Source organism: Cryptomeria japonica, chromosome 10, assembly GCF_030272615.1.
Source record: "Cryptomeria japonica chromosome 10, Sugi_1.0, whole genome shotgun sequence".
Lineage (NCBI taxonomy): Eukaryota > Viridiplantae > Streptophyta > Pinopsida > Cupressales > Cupressaceae > Cryptomeria > Cryptomeria japonica.
The window spans coordinates 65844485-65869391 of NC_081414.1; the positions used below are offsets into that span (position 1 = coordinate 65844485).

The 24907-nt window shown below is 38.3% G+C and overlaps 1 pseudogene; it reads right to left on the reverse strand.

The window, feature by feature from the left end:
* Positions 1 to 24538, reverse strand: part of LOC131033351 (uncharacterized) — an 81978-nt pseudogene extending 57440 nt beyond the window's left edge.
* Between the last annotated feature and the right edge of the window lie 369 nt (positions 24539 to 24907).

The window sequence follows — 24907 nt, forward strand, 5'->3', positions numbered from 1 at the left end:
AAATCTGATCTTCTTTCTTCCATTTTCCAATGTTCATAGTTAAGCATTCAAGAGGAAGGTATGAAGAATCCTTTTTGAAGTTCTTATTCAAGACTTGTTTTGATTTCCATAGCAATCTTTTAAAGTCTAAGTCTTGAAAATCTAATTTTCCTTCATAATTAATTTGAGAATTTAGAATTCTTGATTTATCATGTCATTTTCAAATTAATGTTTTGAATTGCTCCCTTGAAAGGTCTTAGATCCTATGCTTTAAGATATGATGCTTAAAAACTAATTTTAAATTTTTGTGTAGACATCAAATGATGACCCCCCAAAGCCGGAGGATCTACTAGTCGGCAAGCTCTCATCAAAGAAGATCAGAGGAGCGACGAATTGGAGACCAAGATCGTGTCCAAGTGGAATAATATCGGAGACACCAACTTAGGAAACTTCAATGTGAAGAAGTTTCGAGAGGTCCCCTACATTGGCAAGCCATCACCTGTAGCAAGGAGGATAATTGAGAGTGGTATCATCAAGGCTGCAGGTTTCCCTCCCGTAGTCAAGTGTCATGAGTTGACGATCGAGTGTGCTCGCCACTATGACTCACAATCAAGGACGATCGTAACCAAGGACGGGAACATCTTAGCCTACCTTTCAGAGGAAGCTATAGGCGAAGCTCTTCATCTTCCGGACCATAAAGACATGATCTACAAGAGCTTGGAAGGAGCAAGGCCGATCTATGAAGATGATCCTGAGTCTTGTTTGAACTTCATCAATAAGAATTGGTTGCTCAAAAGTCGGCCTCGCCTGAACAAGATTCCCAATACACCACATAGGATTGACTTCCAGGAGGAATACAGGAACTTGATAACTTTGCTCAATCGAGTTATGGGTGCTTCTCAAGTCTTCTTCTTCGACAAGTGGATGTTCTTCTTCATACAAGTGATCGTCCAAGGAAAAGGAATGCTTCATTGGGCCAGAATCATTAGCAATTGTCTGGACGTGCAGTTGAGAAGGCTAAGACCCACCAAATCATTCCACATGAGCTCATATGTTATATATTCCTTGGTCAGGAGTTTCGAGTATGCAGGGTTACCTCACAGAGGAGTGATTGGAAGAGGACCCGGAGAAATAAGAGTTTGTGATTCTTATGTTCAAATGCATCATCCGCCTAGAAGTGACTACAAGTTAGTCAATGACACCCTCACGATGAACATTACCAGGGTATTGCAAGGTGGGATTCACAATCGACTGTCTCTGGACGCACAAGAGCTTGTGAAGAAGCATGGTGCATGGTTCATTCAGTTTCAAAAATTCACATACATCAGAGTTCATGGGTGTCCTTCACCTCCCTACATGTTGCCAAGACATCAAACAGACAGGATAGTACTACTTGAGGTAACCAGACAGTTGGCAGCTTATGCGAAGGCATCCAGACACAAGCATGGAAATGGAATTCCCGTGCCCATCATACTAGGGAATTTAGTTGAAGTGTGTCCTAATACTCAAGCTGCGGAAGATGCAGAAAAGGAATTATCTGTATACTCATTCACATCCTTTGCCTCGAGAGAGAATTTTGATCCTCATGGTTATATGGAGGAGATAGTCGGCAAGAAGTACAAGCACGAGTTTCAAGTGGAAGACTTTTGGATGAATGTCCCAGGCGATTTAGAGGTCAAAAGAAAGATGCATTCCAGGCTACCCTTAGATCTCATCAGGAAATGCAAAATATATAGAGTAGCTGATCAAGCCTAGGATAATGGTAGATACCTCCAGTCATCCTATGAGAAAGAACACAAAGAAGTGAAGATAGATTGGAATGAGCCCGAGGTTTTAGACTTGAGAGCTTTGATGGCTCCCATTTTATCCTGCACTCGCAGATGGGTGGATGTACAACATCAAAAGTTGAAGGAGCAGAATGTATCAATGACATTCACCTTGGAAGCAAGACCAGAAGAAGGAGAAGCAAGTGTGAGTGAGAATACTTCTCATTCCAAAGGCTCAAAGAGGAAAGAAGGACCTGAGAAGAGAGAACCTTCCAAGAAGAAGCAGAAAACAAATCCTGATCACCCACCAAGCACATCTTCTAGGCATGAAAAGGAAGCAAGTCAAGGGGAAGATCAGAGGCAGATAGTATATGAAGTTGATGAGTCTATGGAATCCATGGTACAGAATGATAAACTAGAGAAAGGACAGACGCCTCAGCATTCATCAAGTCAATCTCCCCAAGTTGGTGAGCAACACGAAGAAAAGAATGATGATGAAGCAACATCTCCTTTCCGGGAAGATAGACCACTACCTAAAGAAATACAAGTGAGGGAAACAAGATTTGCCATTCCTGATTGGCTGAAAGAGAGACTGACAAGGGTAGTTGTGGTTGAAGAAGAAGATGTGTTTGACTTGGAAAGCCTTATAGGAAATTCTCATGAGGTAATGGAGAAGAAGAAGGCCACAAACATGTCTAAGGTAATTAGAGATGAGACGGGATCCAGGAAAGTGCAGGTAGCTACACCAGTGGTGGACAAATATGAGGATGAGATTCTTGCAGAAGAGTATGACTTAGAAACATTTGAGCTTGGTCCACTTACCTCCGAGCAAGCGATGAAAGAAGCAACTGATTCATTTGAAGCACTTAAAGACAAACTTAAAGAAGAAATGGAAAAAAATAAGAAGCTTGAGAGAGAGGTCAGTGCTTGGAGGAATTATTTTAGTCATCTTAATCAGCCCTTGAGACGTCAGGATCCAATAGTATCTCCTTTACATTCACTCCCTCTTGAATCAGTAGGTGAAGCAGAAAGGGTGAAGAGCTTGGTACAACTTATGAGTTCTTGGACTGATGAATCTCACAAGGTAGCCGTTGAATTTGCAACAAGAATGATGAAGACAGTTCATAGAGCTATCCAAGTCCTTGAGATTATCCATAATCAAATGATAACTGTAGCTACATTCACTCACACTAGAGATGTTATCATCCCAGTCTTACAAGTGATAAGAGAAACACCAAGACGGATTCTGGCACAAGAAAAGATAATGGATGGAGGAACCCATAGCCTCCTACAGTGGCCAGCTTTGCTCCAGATGAAGGAAGTCCTTTTTGAAGACGTCAACACCAGATGCAGCCGAGTTGAAGGCATCATTCATCCAATTCAAGATAAGGTGTTTGAAGTGTTGTGTACCATTCTTGACAGGCGGATCAAGATCGAGATAGATGTGGACATCCAAGAGTTGGAGGATAGAATCAAGGTCATCTTTTGCAAGAAGGAGAACATCATCACAGATAAGCAACGAGATCATATGTTCACTACTATGTTCCTGATTGAGAAGACTAAAGAACTTGAACCTGGATGGGAGACGACTCTTCTCACTGCTTTTGATCAAGTCCTTCACTTGGAAGAACGAATGAAGAATCTTCCTGAGATTTCCATTGCTGAGATTGAGGGAATTGTGTCCAGATTCATTGAATATGCTAAGAAAGAGCACAGGAAAGGGAACAAAATTCTAGATGAAAAGTTGTTATAAGATGATGTGACAACTTAATTCCTATTGGTCTATGTCTCCTCAGTATTTGTGCCAATTCTTTATTGGCTATGGATTAGTAATGTTTATCTAAATGGGAACTTTTTTGTAACAAACCCTAATTAGGGTTTAGGTGTCAGAATCTCAGCCATTGATCTTCTTTCGATCTGGGCCGTTCATTGTATTTGAGGATGCTATATATACCCTCACTCATTTCATTTTAAATGAGTTAGAAAAGTTAGAAAAAGAGAGAGAGCTTAGAGAGAAGAAAGTTAGAAAGTTATTGTTGTAGCAAGATTGAGTAGTGAAGAAAGAATTTTGAACAATTGTTGTCCATTTGGCTATAAGATCAATAAAATATTGAAGTTATGGTGTTTTATTGCAATACTTGTAGCTGTCTTCATGATTGAATCACTCTCAGTTGAAATAGTATTTAAGTTTTAAGTTTGAAGGGCGAATTGTTGTGCTTGATCTTTGATAAGATTCACATTCCAAACCACTAGCTTCTTACTGATTGTAAGAACGCCTTGTGTGGTCAACTGGAAACATTGAGATTGATTAAAAATTCAGTCATTTTTGGAAGTATTGATATGTATCTCTATGATAGTATCTATACCCTTGATGATTTGAAAGTTATTGAATCCCCTTAGAAGATCGCATCAATTCCAGTAGAGTTGTAATTTCTTGGCGATACTGAAATTGGTAGAATCTTATCAAGTCTAGTCTTCATTGAGTCATTCTTAGGAATAGTTTAAGTATCTCTTCCTTGAAACCCTTGCCTTTTGACATTTTTTTGAAATCTATTAGTGTTAGGAAAATCCTGTTCCTTCATTTGGAAAGAGAGTAAAACGGACAAGCTTTCTCTGAAAGTACGTAAGGCCCCTTGAAGAAACAGCATACACAACGACCACTGGTGCTTATCCACACATAGAGATCCTACAACAAAGAACCTTGAAGTCATCCCGATTGATCCTTTTCGCGACATCTTCAGCATTCGGAGACTTTATTCAAGAGAGGATAAGATACCTCTGGGTATTTTATTTTGTGTTTGGTCGTGTACAAAATACACATCAACACTAACCCAAGAGCTTCATCATCAAAACTCACAACCCCCTGGCAAAGCTCGCCTTGTAGTAGCAAGAGTCATTAGCTATGTATAGTTTTTTTTTACATTGTACTTAGTTTGTGGTTAACTTTGTATAAGCTAGATAGTAAATGAAATTTTGTAAACTGTCATCTAGTTATTATTTATTCACTATCAAGTATGTTTTATACAATGCAATGTATCGACAATATTAATATAAACAAAAAAAAATCTATAATCTACAACTCGTAGACTAAAATCTCAATTTTATTTGTGCTTTGTATATATCTATGCTATGGAAATGCCTTTAAATTTCGAAAACAAGAAGTTTTTGTCCCTTTTTCTACATTTTTTTAAATCCATTTTTTCCCCTATTTGCTTATTTTAATCCCGATTTTTTCAAAAAACCTTATTATTTTACTTTGCCAATTTTTTACCCAAAAAATTTGTGTTGCTATAATTGAAACTAAAAGGATGCAACCCAAGAAACTTTATATGCAACCCAAAAAGTAAACCAATTACTAAGACTAAAAGATGTGCATAATAGGCTTATTGTCGTGTCACAATAAAATAAACAAAGTAAAGTCATCAAGTAAATGGTTCGACATTAGACTAGATCATCGTGATGATAATATGAATGTTTGTCATGGTCATCCAACAAAGCCACTAAATTGGCAGATGAGTATTACCCTAAAAACCATGGTAGCTACAACGAACCAAAAAAGTCCTGCAAGCCATGATCTATTCTAGGATGGAGCTATTGTTGTGATGATCAGCTAGATCCAAGTAGGCTACATGGGTGAGGTTGAAACTCTTGCCTTGAACTCTCACGCAAAGCTTGATGTTGCTTGATGGATGTTAATGCATGCATTCATCATGGAGGAACACATAAAATTGATCATGATTAATGAGCTTGAGTGCTTGAATCCTTGATTGCATACTTGTCCTCAATTGCCTTAAAAATGCTTTATTGAATGCTCAATTGAAATCCAATTGATGTGGAACTTGAAGGACTTGTTGATTAAAATGGATAGATGTTCAAATGAGAGAGGGAGTTGTATCTATATACAACTTACACCTTTTCAAGATTAATTTTCAATTAAAGTCAACATCAAGTAGCACTTTCCCGTTGCTCGCAAAAGCTGACCATTATGATTTAAAATTTGGGACCAAAATGCCTAGACAAGGGCACTAGGCACCCTAGTCTTGGCATTCTAGGCCAGAAAAAGGTCTCTGAGGAGGTTATTGTTCTGAGCTTCCGGAAACAGTCCTGAAACTGAGCACAATCGAACATAAATCAAGAGCATGAGGCACAATCACCAAAGCAAGTCCAAAAGGGGTATGAAATTGTAAATGGATACAATTTACGACACTACACCTACAAATCATGTTTGGACCTATGAAATATTCCGAGCCAAATTTTTTCGTTTGTACAAATTACAAATTACATTCAATGCACCCGTTAAGGTTAGAAGATAAACCAAAATGTGCTGAAGCAACTCTAACCAGAATGTACACCAGGATCCCGATGTGGGCAAGGTGTGAGCATTGGTCAGAGGATCTAAAACAAATTGCTTATGCAGTAACTCTAACCAAGAATGGCGCCGATGATGGCGAGCATATGGTCAGAGGATCTTCTACCCTAAATGCTGAAAGGGAACTCTACACCAAGTATGTGCTACCCAATCCAGAATGGAGTGAGGGGCGACCATATGGCGGAGTGATTACAAAACAATGCTTGAAAAGAAATGCGGAAGCTGGAAATACTCAACACCCAGAATGTGCTTGCTAACCCAAAATGGGAGAGTAGCTACCATAGGGTGGAGGTCAATTAAATACAATATCAAATGCTGAAAGTAGGAAGAGCATTACAATTTGATAAAGCAAGATTATACTCTGTTGTCAGTACTACTGCCAGCTTACACTATGAAAGATGAAATCTTGCAAACAATACGTATCAGCATATAAATAGAGAGATACAATATTAATGAATTCCTTTGCTAAGAAGTAAGATTAACGGAAATGGCAATAAACAGATCCAACCTTTTCTCCAGACTTGAATAAATCTTCAATGAAGCATTCCCATCGCTTTCAAAGAACTCTCACCACCATCGAATAAAGATATTGCAGATTTCTCCAAACTGATTTAGCAGACCTGCACCTTTCAACAAATAACCAGCAACAGAGGATTCCTTTGAAATGCTCGGAACTCACTCTTTACTCATTCAAAATGCTTGATATCAATTGCAAAACTCTAATAGAAAGGAGGCGCTCAGACTAAGAACAGAAAACAGACTTAAAAAGCATCTAACACTCAATGCACAATTCCCAAGACAGCAAAGGTACGACCCAACTGAAAAGGGCGATTTCTCTTTTAAAAATCTGATGCTTCACAAATAAATCTACAAATTGGCACACATGGGCACCTTCCCTATATGGAAGGGAATATGCAATACCCACAACGAATTTCTTTGTCTTTTTTGATTTATGAATTGAACATCCAATCTGCTGAAGCTAACATGCAAAAACCAGGAACTTCTAATATGCAAAAATCAGAAACTAAGAACTACAATGCTGATTACAATGCACAAATTTCAAGGAACTCACAAACTAGACTAAAATCACCACTAGTTGTTGTCTTACAAACAAGAAGCGATGCCCAAGCTAGGAGGCCTTCATTCCTCGAAGCAAACCCAGAGCCAAACCGGCAACATAACAGTACTGTAGACCAAAGATGTGAAATGATGCTCAAAGTCTTCCTTTTATAACTTCCTGTTGACTTCACGAAACCCTAAAATCCACTTCAATATCCAAACCCTAATCCTTTCTCCAAGATGGCGTCCTTTTCCTTTCAAGCTTAATATTGCTATTTTAATTAAATTCAATACCTTGATAAATGCGCCCACATTAAGCTTTCTTTGACTTTGGAAATTAATAAAATAATCTTTAATGAAGGCGCCACCCTCAAAAAGCCCACTTTTCAAAACAACATAAAGTAAATAGACTAGGCCAAGGGGTCAACGTTCGAATATAATATTAAAACGTGACCTTTTAATTAAATATATCAACTTAACTCTTCAATCGTGCCCTAAAGCCAATAATGACCAAGTCAACTGACCAAACTGAAGTAGGAAGTCAACCATGTTGAACCCAACTGAAAAACTGCCAAAAATAGAATTTACTAAAAATAGTAAATTCCAGAAAATGCTCTAAATGCCGAAATGAACATACCACTGCGAAGCTCTCTGAAAACCTAGAAAGAATCCACCAACTCCGAGCAAAGACATCCTCAAAAATAGGAAACCCTAATTTTACCTTTCGACTAGCCTTCGGGTTTCCAGAAAAAAGGCCAACGGTCACTGGAAAGATCAGGTCTGAGAAGGGGACATTACAACCTACAAGCTTTCTTTCCTATGTAGGGCTAACCATTTTAGAGCCTTTGAATGTTATTCCACAGAGAGTTGTCAATGAGAAAACATGGAAACTCGTACATTTTTATGTTTGTTGACTGGTTAGCAAGCAGGCAATACTAATACCCTACATTTCAGTTTGCCTATATTTTTCAAGTCCTGGGAGTAAATTACATCATATTTTGGCTGCGCTTTGAAGATTAATCAATACCAAGTGAAGCATTCTGCAGTGTTTCATTCCTCAAATAACAAAGTTGATGAACCGAATGCCTATTCATATAATGTGTGGCTACAACACCATGCATCAAAAGACTTATGATGAAAACATTCCCCATCTTCAACATGGATGCGACCCTGACTTTTCTTTGCTTAACATAGCAACCAAGGAACTCTGACTTGAGATGAAATTTGTGAGGTAACTACTGGTGACCCCATATCCTTTTACCACCAAATGGATGTTAAATGCTAACAAAACTTCTCTATTGGCATATATGTGCCTTGTGTTTGCATCAATAGACCTTGCATATATTTCAGATATAAAATATGCAGGCTTTTGAAGCTCTAAAATAGTGTAAAAATAAAGGGATTCTCCAATCTCAAATACCTATACAACATTATCCATTGTTAAAGTAAACAAGATCGCAAAATGACCAAGTGAATTAAATACAAATAAAACTCTGAATGTTGACGACCCGTTAATGGGTTGCAAAGGGTTAATCCTTTTCAACAACCGAAGAGGATTACTACTTGGCAACCCCCAGACCCGAGGTGGATCAAAATCAATTTTGATGGTGCAGCTCATGGCAACCCTGGATCGTCAAGCGCAAGGTGTGTTACTAAAGATAGTAATGGTATGGTGATAGCTAAATGTTAATAGCGGCTAGACTCAGGATCCAACAATGTGGCCGAAACAAAAGCTGCTTTACTAGCGGTGCAATTGGCTAGGAGGCTAGGTGTAAAGAGATTACATCTAGAAGGTGACTCCCAGATCATTACACATGCTATCTAAGTCACAGAATACGGCGATTTTCATGGATGAGGTTCGAATTTAATTGAATTTCAAACTTTTATTAAAAAATCGTCCAAATTTGTCCATAAATTCGGCAACTGCTAGGTCGCAGGTGTCTGCAACTGCTGGGTCACAGGTGTCTACATATCTCATGAAAATCTGAAAAATTCCTTTAAGTTCACCCAAATTCGTACAAAGAAGGGAATGCTAGAAACCCACGGAAGGGATTCTACATCAGCAACTACTTCGTTCCAGATTTTTGTCGCAATTGCATCCAGATCGCATTGCGATCACATCCATCGTATCAACTAGGTCTTCCCATGCGATTAATTTTCTTATTCCTATCCCGTAAATAAAAGCTTTGTGTTTAATGTTTTTATCTTCTTTATAAAACATGTAAATGAGAATTAATGGGGAATGGGTGGCTATTAAAAGAGGGCCCCTATTTTCAATTTTTTATAAAGTTTAATATATTAAAATGTATAAATATTGTTTTATTTTGTTTTTATCTTGTACACATTTTGTTTTTATTTTTTTAATATATTATAATGTTATACATTAAAAAATATATTTTAAAATATATTTTTTAGATTTTTAATTATTAATATATATATGATATAAAATTTAATATATTTATTAAAAAAAAATTATTTTGGTAATTCTGTGGATTTATTTAGTTATATTGGTCGAATTTAATGTCGATTGGTTTTTCAATTTTTTTCCCTTGTTGAATTTCATCCGAATTTTATTGTTGCCGAACTCGAATTCAAATTCGAAACTTGTGACTTAGCATGCTATCATCAAGGACGAAGCCCAAAATTGGAAGATAGATAGAGAGATACACTACATCAAAAATCTCCTTACTTCCTTTCAAAGTTTCAAAGTGTCTCATGTATTAAGGGTGGGAAATAAGGATGCCGACTTATGTGCCAACCAAGTTTTTGATTTACAGGTTGGTGAACTTAGCCTCAATATATACTCCCCTAACGGTAACATTTTTGATTGATTTGAAGAATGGTTGGCAAGTCGACTTTTAGCGGTGGGTGGCAAAGGTTTTGGAGATTATGACTGAGATTTAAATGAAGCAAGAATGTGTCCTAAGAACATTAATTGCTTGCCAGAAGATATACGGTGAAATACTTTTAAACTCGTGTAATGTGATGGGGATCTTGTCCAAATCTTTTGTTTTTATAGTTGATAGGGAATGTTTTCGTCGATTGGAAAAGGTGGTGACGTATATCCATAGCTTTGTACCAACTTCGAGCTATATTATGGCACATTCACTAGGAATTTGCACCGCCTGTTTTTGAAAGGCTAAGTGCATTTATGGCAACTTAGCATGTATGGAGACTTCACTGTGGGTGTTGTTGGCGTATGAATTAAGGCAAGTGTTTGTAGTTTCTGGGTCGAAGAAAGAGAGTGTGCTTGTCATTCATCAATTCCCTTGCTGCTGGTAACGAGAGACTATTCAACGAAGAGCCATTGACATAGTGGTTATGGAACCAAATTTCTCCCTACAAGCGACGAGACCCATGGTGGCATTCTGGGATCAAATATCTGACAAGAGGTTGACAAATGTATTCAAGTTTGATGACAAGGATTTCTTAACCCGAGTCAAGATTGTTCTTGGTGAGGAATACTTGAGGGCTCATTTCAAATATCGCACCAATGTCGACGTTGCATCCATGTTTGTGGCTCGGTGCTTCAAATTGGAGATTAAAGAGAATGTGAAGTGGATAGTTAGCAGCTCTATTAGAGAAGAATGGTGTGGGGGGCTCAAAATTTTCGTGAGGATGATGAGAGATGGGAAGGGTTTCATGTGTCTTGACACTCCTTGGCTTCATGTTAGCAAATTTTGCCCTCCTCTGCACCCATATCACATATGGAGTGCAAACTATAACAAGGAGGTCCATCGGGCCTCTGCTCAAATTGGGATGCATGGCATTAAGGAGTATTTGAAGGCTCGGGAGATGTAGGATGTCAAACGGGAATTGGAGAAATGGGGTCCTGTTGATGTGTTTTTTATGCACATGCGAACACGAAATAAAATACCAAGGTATCTTATCCTCTCTTGAACAAAGTTATTCGAATGCTGAAGATTTCCCTAAGGATCAATCGAGATAACTCCAAGGTTCTGGTATGTAGGTTCTCTACATGTGGATAAGCTCAATTTGGTTTAATGTGATTATGCTGGAATCACAAGGGGACTTACGTTTGATGGCTTGAGTGTTTAATCTGCTGGAACTTGAATCCTATCTACTGGCTGGAAGATAAAGAAACATCAAAAGATACAGGATTCAGAAAGTCTACTCTAAGACCTAGAATGCGAGAAGATGGATGAATGACTAGGTGGAATCCTATTGGGCTGGGTCTTACCATCAGGCTGAACAATCTGACACCAACTCAGTGCGATCTTCTAAGGGATGCTTAGAATATGTTCAAATTGTACACCATCAGACACTGATCACCATTCAAGATAATGCATGAACAATAGATGTGTGACGACTCAAGATTGAGCTCATTCTATGCCAGTTGACCACACAGGGCACACTTATAGTTAGCAAGAGGCTAGTGGTTTGGACTAGGTGGATTCCACGCGAGTGCATTCAATAACTTCCTTCATTTAATCTAATTATTTACCATCTAAAATGAAGATTCAACAAGAGACCATGCATACTGCAAAGAAACGACACATTTCACCATAACTTCAATGAAAATGGAGTTCATTTACAATTTAGGCAGCAATTTCTTGCCTTCTCCTCCTAATCTACTCTAATTGCTATTCTATTTGCTATTAATCATTAGCTATTCTAACCTCTATGAACTATCTATTAACTATTAACCCTTACAAATGAAGAGCCAGAGCTTTATAAAGGGAGCTCTTTACATTTCAATGGCTCTGATTGATTTACAATCAATGGCTAGGATTACAAGATGAAAACCCTAATTAGGGTTTGTTACAACAAAACCTCCTTAGCCAATGAGAAAATTACATTTAAATTTGAGAATCAATAGGAAACAAGGGTAGGTGCCTCGAAGTTTGTGCCATGACTGGTGAGTCAGGTACAATGAATCTAGACATGTTGATGTGGACCTATTTGACTGGAAGAATAGTGACTGGGATGCCACCTTGTTTGACGTTTGTGCCTTGGTTGATCTTCTTCTATCCTTGATGTACTTGATGAATGATGTACCTCCTTGACTCTCATTTGTTTGATGAAGCCTCCTCATGGTCAAGTCACTCCTCCTCTGGTAGCATACTTCGCCTTGAAGTGCCTGTAAGATTCATCTTCTCTGTCATCATGTGGTTTCTTCATGTGGTAAAACGAGGTCCTTGAGGACGGCTTGCAACTCCTCGAACACTTGAAGCCTTCCAATGCTTTAGAAGCACCTTGAGTACCTTCTCATGCATCCAAGGCGTCCATAGTGATGATGAAACTTTAATAGGTCCTCCTTGTCTGCTCTTCCTTCTAGCCCGATCTTGTTGATCTGCAAAACAAACAAAGGATGATTAAGTATACATGATATATTCATTCTAACATGATATTTCTAGCCTTAAATCATCAACAAGAAGGCATTAGAATGAAATTCGCTCAAGGCCCTTTGGAAGGGTCAGGAGCGAAATTGGTAATCACTTAATTCTCTCTTCATAACTCATTCTTCAAGGCATTAAACTTCATAATTGTGCTCCTTCTAGGTATAGACAAGTCATTTGCTCTCAAAAATTGCTTAGGACGGGGTCATCCAAGTGCTAAGGCAAGGTACAAGGTCCATTGAATAATTTTGCTTTGGACCCTTTGGAAGGGTCAAGAGCGAATTTCTTCCTTTAGGTTGAATTCTTCCTTCCTCTCACTTCATTTTGCCTTGATTTTCAGCTTTCAATCACTCTCTCATGAAGACATCATTTATTTGACCCCCAGGAAGGCCTGAAAGAAGGATTTCGCTCTTGGCCTTGGCCAAGGACAAGACCTATAAGGAATTTCGCTTTGGACCCTCTAGAAGGGTCAAGAGCAAAATTTGCATTTTTGGACAAATTCTTCAACTTTTGTGATCACAACTCACTCAAATGCATGCCTAGGGATACCTTTAAATTCAATCAACCCTCATCAATGTTAGTCTTGACACAAAATTGGGAGAAAAAGGAGGTTTTAGGAATTCCCTCAACCACGCCATAGGAACTAAGATTTTGACCTCAAACAAGGAGAAAATAGGTGTTTTAGGAATTTCACTCTGGACCCTTTGGAAGGGTCAGGAGCAAAATTTGAGCAAAATTTGCATTTTAGGTCAAAATCCTTCACCCTTTCACCCCTCACTTGCTTCCAAGGCATGATGACATCCTAGCTAAGGCTTCAAGGCACAAAATTAGTTCAAACAATGAAGCAAAGAGGATTCTATGAAAATTCGCTCTAGACCCTTTGGAAGGGTCAGGAGCGAATTTTGTCTTTTAGGCTTAAATCCATCATTTCCTTCACTTTCATTCACTTCTTAAGGTAAGAATATATCAATCTTCTCTCCACCCTTTTCTAAGAACAAAGATCTTAGCTTGAACAAGGAGCAAATAGAGGTTTATAAGAAATTTCGCTCTGGACCCTTTGGAAGGGTCAGGAGCGAAATTCTTCCTTAGGCTCATTTCACACTTCTTTTCCTCTCAACTCACCTCAAGTTTGACTTATCCAATCTCCTCTTTCCATTATCAAGTCAATCCGCCACCTATTTAGCTCAAAACGAGGTCCTTCTAGTGTATTAGGCAAAATAGAGAGTCTAGTTAAGGCTTTCGCTCTGGACTCTTTGGAAGGGTCAGGAGCGAATTTTGTCTTTTCAGGCTTAATTCTCACTCAAGTTGCCTAGGACTTGTTCATTTCCCCTTTGTCTTATCATATTCCAGCTAACTTTCTATCAAAGTGGTTAGGATAAAAGGTTTTCTAAGAATTTCGCTCTGGACCCTTTGGAAGGGTCAAGAGCGAAATTGCTCTTCTAGGCTCAATTCACCTCCCTTTTCACTTGGCTTTGTCTTAAACTTGATCTTTGACCCTTTTCCTTCCATAATCTTGCAAATTTTCCCGACCATTCAATGACTTTGGTGAAGAATTAGGTCCTTTGGGAAATTTCGCTCTGGACCCTTTGGAAGGGTCAGGAGCGAAATTTGCAATTATGCTCAATTTCTTGACCTTTTCATCACTTTGCTTCGTTGAACATATCAATTCTTTCTTAATCATGCCATAAGGGCAAGTTTTCTATGCAAATTAGGACCAAGAAGAGAAATACAAGGAAATTCGCTCTGGACCCTTTGGAAGGGTCAGGAGCGAATTTGAGGTTTTAAGCTCAATTTTCTCATTTTCCCCTCAACTTTGCTCTCCGACTTGGTTTTTAGATCCTTTCTTCATCTTAATCAAGTCTGTTTACCTTCAAGGTGATGTCAATTCAATGCTTTTGATGACAAATTAGGTCTTTCTAAGGATTTCTCTCTGGACCCTTTGGAAGGGTCAGGAGCGAATTTTGTCCTTGAGGCTTAGCTCAAATCTTGACCTTTTCATCAAATTTCCACATCCAAGCTTATCCAAGGCGTCTCCAAAGGTGAACTCAAGCTTATTTCCCTCAAATCCATGCCTTAAAGTGAAAGTTTTGTCTAGGATAGGAATCAAAAGGGAGCTAAGGAAGATTTCGCTCTGGACCCTTTGGAAGGGTCAGGGGCGAAATTTGCAAAAATGTTCAAATTTTAAACCCTTTTCCAAATTTCAAAGTCTAGGCTTGGTCGTTAGGCATTTCAAAGGGCCAAAATAGGTCAATTTTACATAACTCAGTGCCTAGAACCTCATCATTCATCAATTGGACCAATCTCAAACCCTCGAAGATGATATTCACTCACAAAGCTTCATTGACTTTCTCACCTAGCAACAAGAGCAAAGCCTGACCTAGAAAAGGCTTTCACAAAGACCCTGACCTAGACCACTTACTGACCCACTTCAACTTAAGCAGAGCCTGCTATCCTAATGATCTCTCTGGTAACTTTCACTGCAAAGACTAATAGCCAAGACCAGGCAATCAAGCAAACTAAACTAACCCTAGCAAGCAAAAAGTAGGGGTCCCCATTTGCAATGGGGTGATGTGTGAATACGTCACAACAGGTCCCTATGAATCGAGGTCCTCACGATTAGCGTTGGCATCATTATCGAGACGAAAAAGAGGTCACCCACAAGGTTTGAAGAAGAAAGCAAGGTGAACATTGTGGATAGGTTTCCCACCAGAACATAAGGATGTTGCAGATGCTTCTGAGGAGGTGACAGGAAATGTAATGGCGTTGAGCAATAAAGCCAAGGAAATTGTCATTGTTGAATAGTATAGGTCTGGGTTATTAATTTTATTATGAAATCTGTGAGCAACTTTGGATTTGATTTTTGTATTTCTATGTAAATGCTTATCGGTAGATTAGGGTGGAGGTCTGGGCTATGGGTAATGGAGTCAGCTTGAACACTGGGGGGACGGTCTTTTTTGCAGTAGATTATTATAGTATTCAACGATTCGTAATGGGGATATGGACAATACATATGTTGATATTTTGAAGACATTGTAAACTTTTGGAAATATTAATAAAAGTAACATTTACCGATCAAAAACAAAAACTCTAAATTTTGACTTTAATTAGAGGAAGTCAAGAAATTATGTTGGGAACGGGTGAAATGACATGTTTCTCCTGTGGTCTTAGATCATAATGTTAACTAGAGTTTTGATCCACTTGGATCACTTTTTGTTGGTTAGAAGTTTTCCTTTGATAAGGTAGTTTTACAATATGGTTGTCTTTAATGACTTGACCATGATTTACCCATTTTGAATTTTCCCCTATTTTACTACATATTTTTTGAAGAAGTTGAGAAATACAACTTCAGAAATCCCAAGAAAGCCTGCAAGCAAAATACCTGTCACAAGAGAAGAATGGAGGCAAAAAAGCAATAATGGCTCTGAAGAAAAAGATTATTATTCAAAGAGGGAATGAATAAAGAAATACAATACAATCCTTATAAAAGGAGATATGCAACCCTAAAGAAACCCTAAAGGGATAATGTGTATTTAATAATTAAATACCTACAATATTATTAAATGCCTAAGTTTAGCTTAAGTGTAGAGGATAATAGACTAATAATTAAATAAATAATTATTAGCTAATACATGATAACTCTAACACCCCCTTTTAAGATGAACTTACGGAGTAGCTAAAAAACCAAATGCAAAAAGCAAATGCAACTACATGAGGAAGGCAAAATTTGGGTCTCGGCAACAAAACCTGATGAGGTACCCAATCAACCAAGTCTCTATAAACTGGAGAAATAGAGAAAACCACGTGGGAAAAAACTCTACTCCAAAAAGAGATGGAAAAAGCATGCTAAAAAAAATGAAGGAAGGAAGGCCTCAATGAGACCCCCCAAAGACAACTTCCTTCACCCCAAGCATATAGCACAACCGAAGGTAGCGCAGAGATGCGAAAGGTTAGTGAAGATGTCAACAACCTGCTCCTCTGTAGGAATGTACTCCAAGATGAGAAAGCCATCCTGAATCAACCGTCTGATGAAGTGCATGTGAAGCTCAATGTGTTTAGTCCTCTGGTGCTCCACTAGGTTGCGGGAAATGTGAATGGCACTCTGATTGTCACACCAAAGAATAGTGGGACTATCAGGAGGAAACCCAAACTCAGTCATCAACTGTCAAAGCCATAAAACCTCCTGACTAGCTAACACCGTTGCTCGGTACTCAGCCTCTGTAGATGATAATGCAATAGCAAACTGCTTCTTGCAAGAACATGTAATAGGGCCAGAACCAAGGCAAAAAACAAAGCCAGAAGTAGTCTTCCGATCATGAGCATCGCCAGCCCAATTTGAGTCAGTGAAGCCAACAATGTGAGGGGATCCGGAAAGTATAGTGAATGCCAAACTGTGTAATGCCCCGAATGTACCTCAAAATATGTTTGGCAGCTTGCCAATGGCTCTCATGGGGATCATGGGAGAACTTAGATACAAGACCAACCGCAAAGGAAAGATCTGGGCGTGTATGTGTCAGGTACAACAAACTGCCAACCAACTGTCGGTATAAGGTAGGATCCACGAAAGGTGTAGAACAAGTGGCAGACAAAACAACACCTGACTGAAATGATGAGGGTGCAGGCTTGCAAGCAAGCATGTCAACTCTGTGAAGCATATCAAGAGCATACTTCTGCTGAAGAATGGACATCCCATCGGAAGACTGAATAACCTGTAGGCCCAAAAAATAGTGCAGAAGTCCAAGATCTATCATCTCAAACTGTTCCATCAAAACTTTCTGAATATCCTAAATCAAGGAGGACGAGCTACCTGTAATGATGAGATCATCAACATATAGCACAAGGATAACTATATCATCCCCCTGATGCTGAATATAAACTATAGGATCAAAATGACGTCGTGTGAAGAGTGTGGAGAGCAAGAAAGAGTCCATCTTCTCATACCAGGGCCGAGGGGCCTGTTTGAGACCGTATAATGAATGCCGAAGTCTGCAAGCCAAAGAAGAATCCTGCACAAATCCGTGAGGCTGCTCCATATAGATCTCCTCATGAAGGTCTCCATGCAAGAAGGCACTCTTCAAATTCATTTGAAAAACTGTCCATCCCTATGAAGCTGCAAGCGAAAGTACAAAGCGAATAGAATTCATTTTGGTGACACGAGCAAAGGTCTCGGAGTAATCAATACCCTCCACCTGAGAAAAGCCCTTCGCAACAAGATGAGCCTTATACTTATTAATAGAACCATCTGCAGCATACTTGGTACAGTACACCCATTTGCACCAAACCAACTTTCTTCCTTTCGAAAGAGTACAAAGATCTCGAGTATGATTCTTCATCAAAGAAGAATACTCATCCATGGCCCTATCCCACTCTGGGTCACCTATCGCCTCTAAAAATTTCTGAGGATCATTTGAAATGGCATGACTCAAAAGACTATAACTAGATGTTTGTGCATGAGTACGACGAGAATCTAAAGGATCACCTTCCATAGAACCAGCGACATCAACTGTAAACCGGGCCCACTTGGGCAAAGGCTGAGTTGGTGATGGTGGTGGTGGTGATGGCAGACCATCATCTGCATCATCCTCAAGGAATAAGGAATCCTCAAAAGATGAAGAGGAAGGAGGAGGCAGTGAGGGAGAAACTAGTGATGGAGAATCCAAGGAAGGCGCTCATCAAACTGGACATCCCACCTAAACAGGACCTCTCGGGAATCAGGATCAAACAACTTGTATGCCTTAACATCCTAATAGTAGCCAACAAATATGAGTGGTCGGCTCTGCCTCTCCATGGCTTTGCTCTGAGCATCTGGAATAAATGCCCAAGCCTCACTACCAAAAACTCGGAATGATGAAACATTAGGCTTGACATGGGACCAAGCCTCCTCAGGAGTCATCTAGTGCAATGCCTTATGAGGCATCCGATTCAGAATATAAGTGGCACAATTAACTACCTCGGCCCAAAAAGCAGGCTGCATAGAACGTGACTGAAGCATACAATTGGCCATCTCCCATAGTATTTTGTTCTTTCTCTCAGCAACACCATTCTGCTGAGGAGTGTGAGGAACTGATAACTGATGCTGCAAATCATGCTCTGTGCAGAAATCTGTAAAAGCCTGATTCACATACTCTCTCCCATTACTTGTGTGTATCCTCTGGATAGAAAGACCAGACTGCTTCTCTACAAATATCTTAAAGACTCGAAATGAATCAAAGACATTAGCCTTGTACTTAAGAAAGTACACCCATGTATGTTTGGAGAAGTCATCAATGAATGTGAGCACATACTTGGCCCTTGAAAAAGATGGAGTCGGAAATGACATAAGATCACTGTGTACCAAATCCAAGGGTGCCTTAGCACGTGTGGCTCTACCTGTAGGAAAAGGATCTCGGTGATGTTGGCCAAGTGCACAACCACGACATATACCATCAGTACAAGATATCTGAGGGAGCCCAATCACAAGTGCTTGTGTGCTCATCTATTGTAAGCATCTGTAATCTGCTCACTGAATCTACAAGTGCTACAAGAGAAACACCTGAACCATCTAGACTCTCAAACTACAAGAGAAACATCTGAACCATCTAGACTCTCAAAGCCATCAAACCTATATAGCCGAGAATCGGGATCAACACTGCCAGTAGCCACAACCAAATTAGGATCATGGAGCTCTCTTATAACCACATCATGTGGTGAGAACTCAACTGATTTACCAGAGCCAGAATGACAAATCTGATAAATAGAAAGGAGGTTTGTTGAAATGTCAAGAACTAGAAGAACATTCTGAATACAACCACATGTCAAGGGAACAATACCTGAACTTGAAACTGAAAGTTGTGCAGAGTCACCAACTGCAATCTGTAAAGGATCACTATGAGCAAGTGAGGTAACAAGCTTCTAAGAGTGTATCATGTGGTGAGAAGCCCCTAAATCAATAATCCAAGTGGATGCAAAAGTAATAGCTCGTGCAGAAAGAGCATGTCCTTTCCCTGTAGAAGAGGAAGGAGGCTAAGGAGGAGAAATATGATGTTGTTGCATGGCTTCCTCTAAAGGCTCTAATTGTTTCCAACACCAGGAAACTGGATGTCCTTTGCCACAGAAACTGCAAAGTTGTTCTGATTTCTTCTTAGTCTTGGAGAAAGACTCACCAGACTTAGAAAATTTCTCTTGTTTGGGATAGGACTTCGGTTTAGAATCAAACTTAGGTGGTGGCTTGGAGGGACTCTCACTGCTAGTTGAATCCTTCTTAGGCTTCGGTTTCTGCTTCTTGTTCTCTTTAGATGTTTGTGCAACCAATGCTTTGTTATTTGATCCTGTGAGAGTGTCCAACTGAGATAGGTGAGCCTGCTCACAAGTCAAGCGATCACAAAACACATCAAATGTAGGCATGGTGAAGCGTGCACCCAAAGCATCCATAGTAGAATAAAATGTAGAAGCAAATATCCGATAGGGACCTCGAAGCTTAGAGAGAATCAGGTAGATACACTTTGTGTCTGTCTTATTTTTACCACAACTGTGGAGGATAGATCTAGTGGTTTTAAACTTGTTCAGAAAGTCCTCAGTGTGAGGAAAGGAATCAGGTAACAAGGAAGTGAGTTCTGCCTCAATCTATAATGCTATGAACTCATTGATGGTACCAAAAAGATTATCAAATTTAGACCACATAGCCCGAGGAGTGAGCAAACCATCAAGGTGAAAAAGCAAACTGTCTAAAACATATAGGGAGATGACACCCATAGCCTCATCCATCTTATCCCTATGGTGAAGAATCTCAAAAGGACACTGCAACTGAGGTTGAGCCTCATCCAAATAAGACCACAACCCTGTTGATTTGAGAAGCCTCGTCATAGGAGCTTTCCAAAGGTGATAGTTTTGTGATGTAAGAAGCTCAACTGATGAATCTGCCATGTGTACCTGTACCTGCTCTTGTGTTGTTTTAATTAAGTGATATTTCAGACTAGACAGAGGATGCAAAAGGGGGTTTGTTTTGGAGTTTTAGGTGTTCTGATTTTCTGAAGTAAATTACAAAAAGTAGTAAATAACACCCCGCACAAGATGAAAAACCAAACCGCAATACAATCTGAGAGCCAGAAAGAAAGGCAAGAGCAAAAAAATCTTCAGACAATATCTTGTTTACTTGGTAAAAATTCTGGAACAATGAACCCCAAATCTGAATAGGGCTCTCCAAGACCTTTTCGACGCCTATTCGTTTGCCAAAATAGGAGTTTGTTTGCCCAAGTTGTGGCTCCCGGAGTGCAGAAAAGAGCTCTGACTTTGACGGCAAAAAACAAGTACAAAATGGGAAAATCTACAAACCTCACCTCCAGATCTAAAAAGAGCTCGAAGAGACTTTCTGGCGCCTATTCGTTTGCCAAAATCTGACTCTATTTGCCCAAGTTATGGCAAAAAAATGACCCCCCTGTCAAAAAGCATAAGAATAAGGGTCAGTGGTGACTGGGCGGAGGTGGCAGGTGGGCCAGGCGAAGCGGCGGCGGAGGTGGCGGTGGCGGTGGGCGGTCGGGCAGCGATGGTGGCCGGTCGGCGAGGTTGCCGGGCGGTGGGGGCAGCAGTTTAAAAGACCACTGTTCGTGGCGGTTTGGAGACTGTCGACAGCGGTTTAAAAGACCGTTGGCAGTGGCGGTTTGGAGATCGTCGGCGGCTCCAAGCAGCTGCGGTAACGGCAACGACCTGGGCATGCCGTTAAACTAACCAAGTTTAATTTTTATTTTTATTTTTTGAAATTTCTCAAAATTTGTGTCCAAAAAAGGGCAAAAGACCCCAAAAAAAATTCAAAGGCCAAAGTTGTCCAAATTGGACAAATTTTATATGAAAATGGGAGTTTTTGGGTGTTGTGAGCTCAACGGTAAGGTCAGTTTTAGCCCAAAATGCCCAGAAACAAAGAAGCACCCCAGATTTAAAATAAAAAAACTCTGAAGATCTTGAAACCCTAGCCTCCAAAAAATCTTCTGAAAAATCAGGAACAAGTAGCAATAGATGTAGGCTCTGATACTATGAAGAAGTTGAGAAATACAACTTCAGAGATCCCAAGAACACCTGCAAACAAAATACTTGTCACAAGAGAAGAATGGAGGCAAAGAAACAATAATGGCTCTGAAGAAAAAGATTATCATTTAGAGAGGGAATGAATAAAGAAATACAATACAATCCTTATAAATGGAGATTATGCAACCCTAAAGGGATAATGTGTATTTAAATACCTACAATTATTAAATGCCTAAGTTTAGCCTTAAGTGTAGAGGATAATAGACTAATAATTAAACAAATAATTATTAGCTAATACATGATAACTCTAACATTTTTGTTGTTTTCGTTCTAGATGTGTTTCTGGTTATTGGAATTCTTTTCTTCACTGCTACTTGCTATAGAAACTTGCTCCTTTTTTTGGTCCCATTGACTACTGTGATCATTTATAGATATTCAAATTATTTCTTTCTTTCTAAAAATTGTGAAAAAGGATATAATAAAAACAAAGTTCATCTTTTATAATATTTTTATCATGACCTTCTATACAAGAAAAGCACTACTAAAAATTTTGTAACTATATTATGCTTGAGAACACAGAAAATGAGGTCAGAGAATACCAGAAAGCTTCTTCTGTAAGAGAACCCGGATGCTTGCTATTAAATTTTCTGATACATTTATCTTCAGGAAGTACAATTCTTAGTGCTTTCCCTGCAGGGCGAGGGAAAACTACAGGAGGCACCCTGCATTTTAAACACAGAATCATAAAATTCCCGGCAATCAGAATCCTGAAATGAAACCAAGCATACATGAGAAAAAATATAATATCAAACTTATTTTCTTTCATAAACACAGGAAACTTGAGCCATGGATTCAACTTCGACATTAAAAACATATAGACAATAAGCTTCTTTGTATACTTTGAATACCTATGTATAAGCGACAATCTTTATACATGTCAATGAATCCTAAAATTCTCTGACAAAAATGGGATAACTGAAATAATTCCACACTTTAGGAAACCATTTACAGCAAAGTAAACCCGTAAAATTATGTTTTAAACTTAAATCAAAACATACCATGAGGTAATCAGGGTGAACTATGATCATAGAATAAGGCAAACACTAAAAATTATAGAAAACCTAATTCGAAACTGAATTCTGATCAATTCGAGAATGTTTTAGTACTTAAACTTAATGTCAATAATTTTACAACAAATTTGCATTTCCCAGGGTAGCATATAAATAAATAAAACCAAGAGAAAAATAAACCCTAATAATACGTTTTACACTCACACCAAAACTTGTCGTGTATTGAGTGAGGTGAGCTCTGATCATATAATATCGAAACAACTAAATATTATAGAAAAGCCCCCCCACTTCCAAATAGATTAAGCTTGCATTTAAACTGAATACCACAAATTTACAACAAAATTGCACTTCCTGAGGTACAATTGATGGATTAAAACATATGGAAAGGAAAAAATTACAGAAAAATAAGCCCTGAATAATTATGTTTTGAGCTCAGATCAAATCTTAGAATATCTTAAATTGGGTGAACTTCTGATTATATAAAAATGCAAAAGGGCAAACACCAATTTTACATTGAACTCACTTCGCCTTTGATCAGATTCAGTCTCAGACTGTATTTATGTTAAATATTATAGGTTTTTACAACTATTTCGAATTTCATGAGATGGAATATATGTAGGTTTAAAATAAATAAAAAAGGCAAAACTGAAGCAAAACAAATCCTAAATAGTCTGTCTTAAGATCACGTGCAAAATTATCGTGTGTTTTACGTGTTGAACCTTTGATCATGTAATAATGCAAGTTGCAACCACTAAAAATTAGAGGAAACCCACTTCAATTCGGATAGAATTTAGAGGGAATCCATTTCAGTTCTAAGAAGTCTATATTTGTACAATACCATATTATTAACAACGAGCTTGCATTTCATGGGACAGAATATGTTGACTTAAACCAAATAAGAAGCTAAACCTACACAAAAAAAAAAAACCTAATTAATATATCTTAAGCCCACGTATAAACCCATCATATTTTCAGTGCAATGAGCCTCTGATCCTGTAATAACGCAAATAATAAAATTTACAAGGAAATGTACTCGTCTGTCGTCGAATAAGCCCTACATTAACTCTAAATAGTAGATAACATAACTTTTGCACGAAATTTGCATTTCCTAAGGAAGAAGTAAAGATTTGTTTTGTTTTAAAATTTGAGATAAAAACACTAATGCCAAAAAAATATAGCATATCCTATTCATTCAGCTGCATATGTTTATGCTCAATGCCATAAAATTAAACGGAAATGTATTAACTTTTTTAAAAAGAGGAACAGAACAGGAGAATATTGCAGGAAATCCTCTTACATTGCTTTAAGCCGGTGGGTTTGGTTATGGCGAAACCTTTGACAAGCTTTCTTGTCTTGCCAAGCAGGTCGTTTCTAAAGGCCATTACTGCATTGATACCGAAGGCGTTTCTTCTAAGATGAAGTGCCCTGGCTTCCGAAATCGATGACCCAGACTGATGTAATAATGTGCAAGAGAAAAAGCGGATGACTGTTTTCCAAAGATATTTTCATCGTTTTTTCTTTGCTCAACACTAGCACAAAAAGCTGATGACTGGCTATTTGCGATTGCGACGGTTTCTTTCCCCATTGTTCAAAATATTAAAAGTGAAACACAGAAGTATTGTTTATCCATTTCAAATATGTATGTAGGTAATTCTTATCAGTTTCTGTCAAGGCAGGCTATTCAATTTTTTAATTAATTTAATTCATGAATATTTAGAATACCAAAATCTATAGTCAAAATTTAATTTTTATTTTAAATAATTATAAAAATGAAAAGTAGATATAAAAATCATTTTTCTAACAAATAATTCTATATTTTCAATGTATTAAATAAAACCAGTTTACCGTGCACCTTAATGTCCCAGCCTGTGACATCATGGGCGCACAATTTGGTACCTTCCAACCAGAAGAATTTCACTAGAGGAATTTCATACCATCTGTGCAATTATATTGTATAGAATTTGTTTTTTGACAGCCATTTAATTTATATTCAATTTACAACCGTTTAATTTTCTAGTTTTTAATGAAATCGACAAAAGATTAAATTATTAATATTTAATAATAATTTTTTTAAAACAGTAAATTTGAGTTTATCTATCCATCATGGACGGTGGACTTTTTCTACTATTATCTGGTTATTTTTTCAATTTTTTATTTTGTTATCATAGTAAAATATAAATAGTATTTATTAGTGTTAACATTCAATAATGTTTAATTGGTTCAAATGAAGATCTTAAATAACTATAATGGAGATACCAACATAATGAGGAATATTAGCTTTCTTAAAATTTAAAATCATATGTACTGTGT